The 12,101-nt window shown below is 46.5% G+C and overlaps 1 long non-coding RNA gene across 1 annotated transcript; it reads right to left on the bottom strand.

Moving 5' to 3' along the window:
- Positions 1-3,685: 3,685 nt before the first annotated feature.
- On the bottom strand, positions 3,686-10,943 carry LOC127492990 (uncharacterized). The gene is made up of 3 exons (XR_007922868.3): positions 10,749-10,943; positions 10,357-10,654; positions 3,686-7,928 (listed from the first exon to the last, which is right to left on the bottom strand). It is a non-coding gene; the product is annotated as an uncharacterized LOC127492990 (long non-coding RNA).
- Positions 10,944-12,101: the final 1,158 nt, after the last annotated feature.

Below are 12,101 nucleotides of genomic sequence, written 5' to 3'. Positions count from 1 at the left end.
TATTGGACCCCAGTCTCTATAGAATAAACTTCCTTAGGGTGAGAGAAGAGCTGGCCAGAGACGCCAAAGAAAAGCTGTCAGGTCTTTTGTAGAAGGTGTGCTCCTTTGTCCCGGGATGGGTGGAAGCAAGAAAAGGGTCAGGAGGAAGCCACGTTGCCCTGCATGCTTCTCACTCCCACTTACATAGGTTACAGACCTGCACTGGGGATGTGTGCATCAGTTACAGTGTACACAATTCATGGAGGACAGACACCCCCACTCACCCCAGCACCCCGAGACCTTGCCAATTCACAGGCACAGGAGTAACAGGGATCCGAGAGAGTGCTCACGGCTTACACCCCCACCTCACTCTAGTGCTTTGTCCTACAACCCATTATTTCTATTTTGATTCCTTCTGCGTGAGAGGTCAGGGTGCTGTTTCCTGTTTCCAAGGCTTCTGTGGGGGTAGTTCTTGTTTATTCTAGTAGGGGAAAAACAGGGTTTTTGAAAAACACCTTGAACAAAGGCCAGCCTTGGCCCAAAGTGGAGCAGAATCTGCCTGTGGTGGTCTTCCTTGCCTACTTTATGGATTTATCAGCACTCACAAAGCAATGTGGGCACCACGCCTTTATTATTTTAACTGTCCACTAGATGTGGAGGTAGTAAAACAATGTTGCTCTCTCTGCAGCACGACTTTGTACCCGTAAAGACGTATGGCTCCCTTTAGTCTCTTCCATTACAAAGAAAACATGGCCCAGCTCAGCCACATCTCCTCATAAGACTTAGTTTTCAAAAATTTAATCACTCATTTTTTTGCTCTGGAACTTCTTGATTAGTCTGTGTCGTGATTTTGAAATGCGGAACTTGGAAGGAGAATTTGCTTAGTGTTCCTACTAGCTCTGTACTTGGTGAAGTGCAAAGCAAGAGTAATAAACAGGCCTGTTTGACCTGCAAAGATCTCTGCATGCCCAGCCCGACTTAACCAGGACTGCTGCTGCTGGGGGCCTGCTCTGGATTTGCAAACAGCTGTGACTCCTCGTGCTCGGCCCGACCAACAGCCATCCTCAACGCGCTGCCTACGTGCTGGTGCTTCTTCACTGGTTCTCCTTTCATGACTGGAGCCTGTTCTCTACTGTTGACAACGCACGTATTTGGTTATCCTCCCTCACAGCATAGGCCACTGTTTGCAGCACCCTGATCCTTCATCATGGATGTTTAGGTCTAGCAAGAATCACAGGGTTTATTATTATTAGATATTAGTTTGGCTAATGAGAACTTTGCACCTGTTTATGTACACTGCCTGGAGAGACTGAGATACCATTATGTGCAAGGCTATGGGGAATGAAACACAGAGTGAGACATGAACCGCCTTGGCATCAAGGAGCAGCTTCCTCCTCTCAGTTGTCTGCAAATGGCAATAAGGACCAAGTCTGTTTTCATACTTTCTTGGGTATAGTTAAATTCAGAGCGAGTACTCAACAAAGGCTTATTCTGTAACGGAGCATAGGGGGCTGTTTCTAATAAATAACCCCTTCTCCAACCTCTCCCCTATGAAGAGTATTTCAAAAAGTTTGTGGGAAGGGCAGGCATTTGGCCCCTGGGTGAAGAAAGTGGTTAAGACACCTGTGCCCCCTCTCAGAGTGTCTAGGTTCAAGTCTTGACTCCAACATTCTTGCTAGTGCAGACCCTGGGAGGCAGCAAGTGATATCTCTAGTAATCGAGTCCCTGCCAACTTCATGAGAGACCTGGGTTGGATTCCCAGCTTCGGGCTCTGGCCCAGCCCAACTTGGGCTGCTGTGGACATTTGGAGGAATAAACCAGTAGAGGCAGCTCTGTTCGCCTGTCTCTTTCTCTCTGTTTCTCAAATAAATTTTGCCAAATTTTTTTAAAAGTTCATGGAGAAATAGAGTTAAAGATAAGTTTATTTTTAGTGCAAAAATTTTTGAAATACTTGCATAGTTTTTTCATAATACACATTTTCCACAAGCATTTTGAAGTTCCCTCGAACACACACCATTACGTTGTTTGTCTCTAATCCAATGCATGTGAAATTTTTTTTAAAGATCTATTTATTTATTTGGAAGTCAGAGTTACACACAGAGAGAAGGAAAGGCAGAGAGAGAGAGAGAGAGAGAGAGAGGTCTTCCATCCACTGGTTCACTCCCCAATCAGCTGCAACAGCTGGAGCTGCCTTGATCTGAAGCCAGGAGCCAGGAGCCAGGAGCTTCTTCCAGGCCTCACACATGGGTGCAGGGGCCCAAGGATTTGGGCCATCTTCTGTTTTCCCAGGCCAAAGCAGAGAGCTGGATCGGAAGTGGAGCAGCCAGGATTGGAAGCAGCGCCCATATGGGATGCTGGCACAGCAGGTGGCCACTTAACCTGCTACACCACAGTGCTGGGTCCCCCTTTTTTTTTCTTTAAAGATTTATTTATCTGCATGTGAATTTTTATTCTGTGACTGGGAGCAGGAAAAGAGGAAATAATGTTGTACCTGCCCCCCGCCAGCCACTAGGAACCTGTGAATCCTGTGGTTAGGGGTAGAGGATGTATGTCAGGAGGTACGTGATCTGAGTTCACACTGTGGATATGAACTCAGGCCACAAAGCATGGCCCAGAGTTGAGCGAGAAGGGCCGAGCTCCCAGCCACACGAGGAATCCCCCATTGTTCTGGAACCCCGAAGACTGAACATGTGGGGACACTAGAAGATAACACCTTCTTTGGGGAGGGGGTGGCTTTAATGTAACCATTTGGAGTGCTTGGCAGAGGCTGATTATTGCCAAGTCAACTCTCCTTCTGAGAATTTCTGGCAAATGCAAGAAATGGGGGTGTGGCAACCAGCTTGGAGGCTGAATGGGTAGTAGTAGAGCTCAATCATTGAAGAGCCTGGCTGGAGAGAGCAATGTGGATAGAGAGGAGAGGGGAATAGGAATAAAAAGGGAAATTAAGGTTGCATTGAATTATATTACATATCAGTGCTATATTGGCTACTTGGTATATTTTTTCCTTGCCTTATCCACCATAACCCTATGAAATAGTTATCCCTGTTTTTAGATAAGTGGGAAGTTAAGTAACTTGACCAAGCCAGGATTTGACTGGAAGTCAGCTTGGCTCAGAGACTATATACTTTCCGTGATATCACTGGATTGTTGACTATGAATGGGATTCCCTTTACACTCTCCTGTTGTCTTATCATATGACCCAATCATGGGAACGGGGTCTACTTTGGGGAGGAGGCCTCGTTCTCTTACTTTTAGGGTGAAAATAAGACTCACCGTTGCTCTCCCTTTATAGGACACCTTCAAGCGAATGGTGAGAGAGTGTCTAAGGCACCTCTCTCCTGTAATAGAAAAATTATCTCACATCTGGTATCTGACCGAATTTTTCTGTGTGATGAAAATCCATTACCTCCTTCTGAAAAGAAAAAAGGTGTTTATGCAAGTTCCCACTGAATTTTAATGAAATGAAGATTTGTTCTAGGAAATGAGTTACCCACTCAGTTGACTCTCAGCTGATCTTCAGAAAAGAGTTCAGGGGCTTCTAACCTGGCATTCCTTTCATTTTTGATTGAATATTCTCCCTCCTACAAAGTGTCTCTGAGTTGGCCTACTGGGGCCTTTTTCCCTGCATGCATGATTGTAAGAATGTGCTGATACTTGTTCACAACAAAATTGTCCGGATTTTTTTCTTTAACACTCACAGAACAACTAACAATCAATAGTTAACATTTATTGAGCTCCTATACTAGGCAAGGTTATAAACATATCACATATAATATTTTATCCTGGTAACTGATAAAATAGACTCTCAGAGGTGAGGAAACTGAGACCTAGAGAAAAGAACTAGCCTGACCTCCTAGCTAGTTAAGTGGTGGAGCTGGACTATGAACCCAGATAGTCTTGATTCCAGCCGCACGCTAACCATTGTACCTTACTTCTTCTCCTAAAATGTGCAAGCCTGCTCTCCTTTGTTTTTAAGGTTTGATTGCTTTTGCCTTCATGCTAATTTGAATGCTGATGTGTCTCTGTTGGGGTGTTCATTGGTCTTTCAAGTCAACGGAAGAGGCAGCGATGTTACTCCCTGAATCCGTTTCCCGTCTGGTTGAAGTGTCACAATCATTCCACGTTTTGTGTTCTGAGCCTCAGTCCCTGCCCATGGCTGGAGAGGACACAGTCACATCCAGACTGGTCAGTCGGGAAAACTCCGGGAAAGGCCAGAGGAAAGCAAAAGCACTTGAGCGGCTCTCTTGTGTCTAATAAAACACCGGGGAGGGGAGCAGCAATGACTGTTTTCAATCCAGGGGTTCAAAAGAATCAGATTTCCAGAACAAACGATGTGGATGGTTGGGCAGTCTAAAACGAGCAAGCCAAAGGCGAAATTCAAAACGCTGCTCATTTCTCCTGACTCAACTTCATACACCCATAGCTTTGGTCCAAGATCAGACCGAACAATAGGCAACTGCCTGTAAACAAGACTTTACAAAGCTTTTCAGTGATAATTAAGTTCAGGACAACTCCTGACCACTGAGGCATCGCACATGCAAAGGCGAGCTCTGGAGAGATTGAAAGACAACACCCTTGTTTGCTATGTGGTAGCATTTAAAAACATGTAGGAAACATTTATTTATGTGAGAGGCAGAGATAGCTAGCTAGCTGGAGAGACAGAGTGCCCCCATCTGCCAGGCATCTCCAGATGTCTCCAGTAGTCCCTGCCTGGGGCTGAAGCAGGGAACGGAGAACCCCAATCAGTTCAGTTCCAATTACTTGAGCCATGACCATGGCCTCACTGGTTCTGTACCAGCAGGCAGCTGAAGTCAGGAACAAGAGGTAGGTGCCAAATTGAGGCACTCCAATATGGGACATGGATATCTTTTTTTTAATAAAAGACTTATTTGTTTGAAAGGCAGACTTGCAGAGAGAAAAAGAGAGAAGAGACAGAGAGGAGGGTCTTCCATATACTGGTTCACTCCCCAAATGGCCACAACAGCCAGGCCTGGACTGTGCAGAAGCCAGGAACCAGGAGCTTCTTCTGGGTCTCCCACATGTGTGCAGGGGTCTAAGCACTTGGACCATATTCTACTGCTTTCCCTGGCATATTAGCAGGGAGCTGGATTGGAAGTGGAGTGGCAGGGGACTCGAACTGGTGCCCATATGGGATGGCAGCATTACAGGCTAACTGACCCGGTGACGTGGTTCATCTTAACCTCTAGGCTAAATGCTTACCCTTGGTAACATTTCTAAACACTAAGCAAATCATTCACTCAATTGTGTGTATTTTTCAGTACCTTCTATGAGTTAGGCACTAGCTAGGTGCTGAGTGCATAACAGTGAACAAACACAAAAATCCCTGCTTCATGGAGCTTGCCTTTATTAAAAATGAAGAAAGAAATAAGTAAAATATATGAGGAAAAGATAAAAGTATTCCTTACTTGGAAATAAATGTAAACAATGATTGCTTCCTTTTATGGACTATAGAGCATTTTATAATTAGCTGCCAGACTATTCTCTCTCAGGAATATATAACTAAATGTAACTAACAAGTTCGTATCCTGGCTGCTCCTCTTCTGATCCAGCTCTCTGCTATGGCCTGGGAAAACAGAACATGACTCAAGTGTTTGGGCCCCTGCACCCCTGTGGGAGACCTGGAGTAAGCTCCTGGCTCCCAGCTCCCAGCTTCCCATCAGCGCAGCTCTGGCCATTGCAGGCATTGGGGGAGTGAACCAACGGGTGGAAAACTGCTCTCTCTCTCTCTCTCTCTTCCTCTGCTTCTCTGTAACTCTGCCTTTCAAATAAATAAATCAATCTTTAAAAAAAAATCATTCTGCCTTTCAAATAAATAAATCTTTTTAAAAATACCATCTTCAAGTCAGTGTTGTGGGTAAAGCTGCTGCCTGCAATGCTGGCATCCCATATGGATGTTGGTTAGAGTTCCAGCTGCTCAATTTTCTGATCCAGCTCTCTGCTAATGCGCTTAGGAAAGCAGCGGAGGGTGGCTGAAGTCCTTAGGCTCTGCAGCCATGTGGAAGACCTGAAGGAAGCTCCTGGCTTTGGATCAGCTCAGCTCTGGCCGGCTGTTGCGGTCATTTGGGAAGTGAACTAGCAGATGGAAGATCTCTCTCTCTCTCTCTCTCTCTCTCTGTCTTTCCCTCTCCTTCTCTGTAACTCTGCCTTTCAAATAAATAAATCTTTAAAAATTGCTATTATACTGAACATGTACAAACTTTTCCCCATGCCATTATTCCTTTAAAAAACACAGTGTATCAGCTGCTTATATTTTTGTTGTATTAAGTGCTGTAAGTAATCTAGAGATAACGTAAAGTATACAGAAAGTTGCGTGCGGGTTATATGCAAATACCATGCCATTGGGACTCAAGCATCCTCAGATTTTGGTATGTGTAGGGCATCTGAGAACCCACGCCCTGTGGATTTGGGATGGGGTAGTGGGGAATCTCTGTATGTAGTTTGAAGGTACAACCTAAAGGACTAGGTGGATTGGCTGAGGGGTAAGGAGTCAAAGACAGCCCGACTGGCGGCTGTGTTTGTGGACAGAAGTGGAGAGAGCGGCTCATCGACCAAGCGTGGTTCTGGGCCAGCTGCATGGAGATTGGAGCCACAGAGAAGCATTTCTGCAAGCCCTCACCTCCACCCTCTGGGAGTTCACGGTTCTCATGGGATTCTCACTTGTGTTTTCATGGGCGTCTTTACAATTGCCTTTCTGACCTTGTGGTAACCATCTTCTGAGGTTTCTTCGGGGCCATAAAAGTCTCTTTCTAGGAATCGTTTCTCCTATCTCGGGTGAGGCATGCCTGCCTGCCTGCCTGCCTTCCTTTCTTAAGATTTTTTCATATATTTGAAAGTCAGGGTGACAAAGAGAGGAGGAGAGACAGAAACAGAGATCTTCCATTCACTGATTCACTCTCCAAATGGCCCAGGCCATAGCTAGGAGCCAAGAACTCCATCCTGGTCTCCCACATGGGTGTCAGGGACTCAGGCACCTGGGCCATCTTCCACTGCCTTTCCAAGTGGATCAGCAGGGAGCTGGATCAGAAGCAGAGCAGCTGGGACTTGAATAGGCACTCTGATGAGGGATGCCAGCATTGCAAGTGGTGGCTAACTTGCTGTGCCTCAACTCTGGCTCCGGCATTTTATTCTTTGTAGATAGTCTGTATAATCCTTAACAAATAATTATTGCCTAATTTATCAATTGATAAGACCTGGATTCCTCCTCCATAGGTTTTTGCCTGTGGTGGGATAAATCTTCTTTCTAATATCCATGGACGATTACCTTCCTATTAGTAACTGATTGGCACATAGGCACCCATGTGTATTTATGTATAGTACACGTCCTGATGCACATTTACCTGTTGAAGTTGTCCAGTAAATCTCTTAGGGTCTCCACATCCTCACTCCAGTCCCCTTGGGAACTTTATCCTCATAAGGTGAAGCTGGAATCACACCAGAGAGATGAGGCCCAGGTGCTTGGCCGTGGCCTCTGCTGGGCTGTCTGACACCCCTCCCCTTAGGTGCAAGGTGACAAGCTCCCCCTAGTCTCCCTTCATGAATCCTAAGTCAGGGCCAATTCCACTGCACAGTGACACCACCCTGGTATGTGAGTGGAGCCACAGGCCCGCCTTGCTGAGTGCTGACTGACAGAAAGTCCATTGAAACAGATTTAGGCATGGAGTGAATTCATTGGCTCTCGGAACCGAAATGTCCAGGGCAGTGCAGCTTCAGGGGCGGCTGAGTCCAGGAGCGCACACTACGTGGGTAGGAATCTGTGGCTCTCCCTTTCTCATCTCAGTTTTCCTGTGTCCTTGGCAGGCTCTCCCAAGACTCCTGAGCCATTGGTATTCCGTGTATTCTCCCGTTGGCTCCCAGCTTCCACAGAAGGAGCGCAGAGTCCAGCGAGCGACTCTTAGGACTTGGTTCCTAGTCCCAGTGCTCTCCCATGGCTGTGGAAGACAGGACAGTGGGACAGTTAGTGTAGCAATATAGAGCAAGGGTGTCAAGAGGACAGTGCCTCAGTAGAAGATCACCAGCAGAAGGGGAGAGATCGCCGGCTCCCTGTCCATCAGGCGTTCTTAGATTGAAGTTGGGTTTCTGCGGTCTATCCTCCATGGACAGGCGTCTCCCACTGGGGCCTGGGTTCCTAGTGCCCACTGCATTCCCAACTCCAGAGAGAAAGTGTCGTTTCTGAGAGGGAAACAATGAGGTTGTTTCTTATGAAGCTTTAAAATATACTTCCTCCCCCACTCCCTGCTTGAATTTAATCTTTTATATTTCCATCAGAAATAATTTCTAGTGTTCTTTCATCTGCAAATAAGTGCGGGTGTTGTCTTTGTCTGCATGTATTATTTATCATGCAATTCATGGTGAGGCTCTGTCGATCAGCCTGTGGGTGTATGTGCCTGAATGTAAATGAGAATGTATCTGCATGGTCAAAGAAGTCTTTAGGGAATCAGCTCCCAGGAGGAGGCTGGGAGGGTGGTGGCGTGGCCTTGTCCCTACGGGGAAGCAGGGAGTTTGCCTCGGAGCAGTTGGGTCCATGCAGTCGGGGGTATGAAGGCCCTGCCAGCTCTAAGATCCCCAGGGAAGTGGATCTGGGTGCACCGAGGGCATTTCACAAATCTCACGCAGCTCTCCCCCAGCTGCCATTCAACCCAGTGGAGAGTTTCTGGATTCCATGCTGGCAGTGATGCAGAGGAGATAAGTTGGCTTACATCTCGAACTGAGAACTCGCTTTCCTGATTTATAATTTCCCTCAAAAGGGAAAACTACAAAGGAAATTCTAAGGGAAAAGGAGCTGAAATGCAGCTCATTCATTCCTTTCTGCTCTTAAATGATTACAGATATTCAGAGTTTGTTGTTAGAAATTACAGTCGCGATTTGAGAAAAAGAATGCTTCCCGGCACCTTGTCAGTCATGCAGAACAATAGTTCTCTCCCTGGCAGGACTTCTGTCCCCATGGTAACAGGCAAGACTCACAAATATAAACTGGAGGGACAGGAACTCAGAGACCTTTGGCTCACGCCGTGGACCCTGGGTTTGGTTTTGTTCACCCTGGCTGGGGACTGGGGGCCAGGTCAGCAGCTAATGGCCCCAGCCTTTGTTCTTGCATGCAGCCTGCACTTTATCTTGGTAAACCCCGGAGCGAGATCTCAGGGTTCACTGCCCTTCTGCTGCAGTTTACGGAGAGTTTATTAAGAGACCAGATGCTTTGTAAAAGAATCACACGTTGGGAAATTTTCTTTAAAGTTACTGAAATAAAACAAAACAAAACAAAAAAACAAACCAACAAAAACAAAACACTGGGCAAATCTCCACAAAGCGTTGCCTCTTTCCTCCCCGAGTTTAAATGACTGAATTAAGTACAAGGCACAGTAGCTGTGAAGACTCACAAATGAATACACGCGGCTCATGGCTGTGGTCAAGGCTAGCGCAGCCCCACGCACAGTGACTCACACGTCATTGTGGCCTCAGGAACTCGAAGGAATGCCAAACAACAATAATTCCTTTTGTGAATCTCATTCAAGAAAACATTTCGACATCAAACAAATCCTTGGAGTATTGTGTATTGTGTATGTTTTCGGACAAGCTGTCTCTGTAAACTTGGCCAGACCTTGGGCTGCATTATCCTATCCCCTTCTTCCTTTTCTTTGGGTTGGGGTAGAAAAAGCAAACTTTTCAGAGTGTCCTGCTTGTCTTATTGTTCCTCACTGGGGCCTGGGTAACTAATTCCCAGTCAACAGTTACCAGATCTGTGAAGATGACTTATAAGTGGATTCCCTCCCCGAGTGCTTGGTTAGCACCCACTTGTCAGGGGGTCACTGGATCATACATGGACTGGAAGTACAAGGGAGGGGCCCTGTCTGTGCAAGAGCCTGGTGGCTGAGATTACTTGAGAACAGCAGGCACCCGGGGTTGTCTGGGAATTCCCAGATGAAGAAGGTGTCAATAAAAAGAACCATAAGAAAGCCTTTACAACCTTGCTTTGCTCTGGCCGTGGACAGCCTATTAAGGTTCTGGAGAACTACAGCTCTTGCCTTCATATGCCAATCTTAGCCTCACAGGAACCATTTCTTTGGAGTACTTAGTAGCAGCACTGAGTTAAATTTCAGCTCATTAAAAACACCACCATAAGAAAGAAATCCCACTGGGCACGTGGGCTGTGGGGACAGGGAGGTGCCCTTTGTTCTTCCTTCTCTAGCATGCATAGTCTAGCTGAGCTCAGAACCCAACCCAGCCTCCTTCAACAAGTGCACGGAACTGCTCTGTCCAGAAATGAATGTCTGTGTATTTACAAGGTTTCTTTTATTTAAAAAAAAAAAAAAAAAAGAAGAAGAAGAAAGAAAGAAAGAAAAACAACCCTTTGCCCCATACCTTCTATGCCTTTTGTGATTCTGGGTTTCATCCACGAAGCATTTCAGTTGTTTTTTTCAGTTGAGAATTTTAAAGGGCACTGGCTGTTGCCAAGGCATTTTCAAATGCAGGGCCATGAAGCAGCCTGATTTCAGCCTGCCAGACCTCTTCCCAAGGCCCCGGATCCATTTCTTGTGTTGAGCTGCGGGCAGCTCTCCTCGATAGACACTGCTCTGTTGCCCGTGCCCCTGCCGTTACGTACAATTCCCATGACAAAGGCATCAACCTTTGCAGCTTCACTGAGTCTCATTTTTCCCACCTGTAAAAAAAGGCTAATGGTAGCAAGCACTTCCCAGGATTCTTGAGAGGATTAAATAATAATGCACGCAAAGTGTCGGGGGCGCTCTACTTACCACAGAGTAAGCACTCGACCACCTCTGGGATCCTCGTCCCTCGTCCCTCGTCCCTCCTGTCTGGTTGGAGGACCATCTGGTGTCCTAGTAAATGTCACCATTATGACAAGGTAAGTAGACTGCTCTATCCTCTAGAAATCCAGGAGAGAACCTTAGGATTCTCTTAAACTAACTCCTGGCAAGCTGGTGCTAATCCACTCATGCCTCTTCTCATTAGCATGAAAGTAATGCCTTGCACTTTCTCAACCCTGGAATTAAAATCAGAAGCTGCAGTCATCGCCCTGAGTTACGCTGAGCATAAATAAACCTTTCTGAAAGAATTGGAAACTTGCCTAGTTTGAGGTTAATTAGCTCTACATCTGCAGAGTATGTATATAAAAGTGCATTGACTCCCACCAGCTTAGCAGTCTTGTGATTTAAAGAACTTCCAGGGGAGGGGAGGGGCCTGTATGGGGCATTTGTGAGGGTCAAGCCATCCTCACTGGTATCAAGGGCTTGTGTGAGCGCGTGGTCCATCTGACTGTGGGGATTAAGGGTTTCGACTTCAGGGACAAGCCTTCTGTCGGGAGTTTTCAGAGTGTAGTCAGTGTTGGTGTTTGGAAGAAGGACTCACAAGGTAGACTTCAGGCAAAACAACCAAGGAGGCAAAATTTTGAATCCATCTTGTGTCTACTGGATCCTAGAAGTCCGGTTAGAGCAGTTCCAATGGCCGTTGTCTCTACGGCTCTAGAAGTTGGGGCAGGAAAAGGGATTCTGTTGAGTAATTATTGCCTTGAAAAATTGAGAGAGCTTTCTGTCTCCAGTTCCTGCTCTTATTCTCTCCCAAGAACCTCTGCAAACAGACTTTTGTCCCCATCTCTGCATTCCAACTGAGAGAAAAAGAGGTCTTCTATCCACTGGTTCACTCCCCAAATGGCTGTAATGGTCAGAGGTAGGCTAATCCGAAGCCAGGAGCCAGGAGCTTCTTCCAGGTCTCCCACACGGGTACAGGGGCCCAAAGACTTGACTTGGGCCATCTTCTACTGCTTTCCCAGGCCATTGCAGAGAGCTGGATCAGAAGTGGAGCAGCTGGGACTTGAACTGGCACCTATATGGGATGCCGGCACCGCAGGCGGCAGCTTTACCTGCTACACCACAGCACCGGCCCTTCCAACTGCTATTGTCAACATCAATAGTGACTTCTGTATTCCTCTATCTGGTGCTCAGATCTCTTTCTGCTTGACCCATTAGAAGCATTTGATGCAGATCTCTCTCTGATGTGTCAGAAACGTTCTTAGCTCAGCTCTCAGAAACCTCCTGGTTTTCCTCCCACTCCTCCAGCTCTTCTCAGTTTTGTCTGCTGATTTCTCCAGA

This window comes from Oryctolagus cuniculus, chromosome 5 (genome assembly GCF_051225735.1).
Source record: "Oryctolagus cuniculus isolate XC-2025 breed Fujian yellow rabbit chromosome 5, ASM5122573v1, whole genome shotgun sequence".
Lineage (NCBI taxonomy): Eukaryota > Metazoa > Chordata > Mammalia > Lagomorpha > Leporidae > Oryctolagus > Oryctolagus cuniculus.
This window is presented reverse-complemented; position numbering and strand designations above follow the sequence as displayed.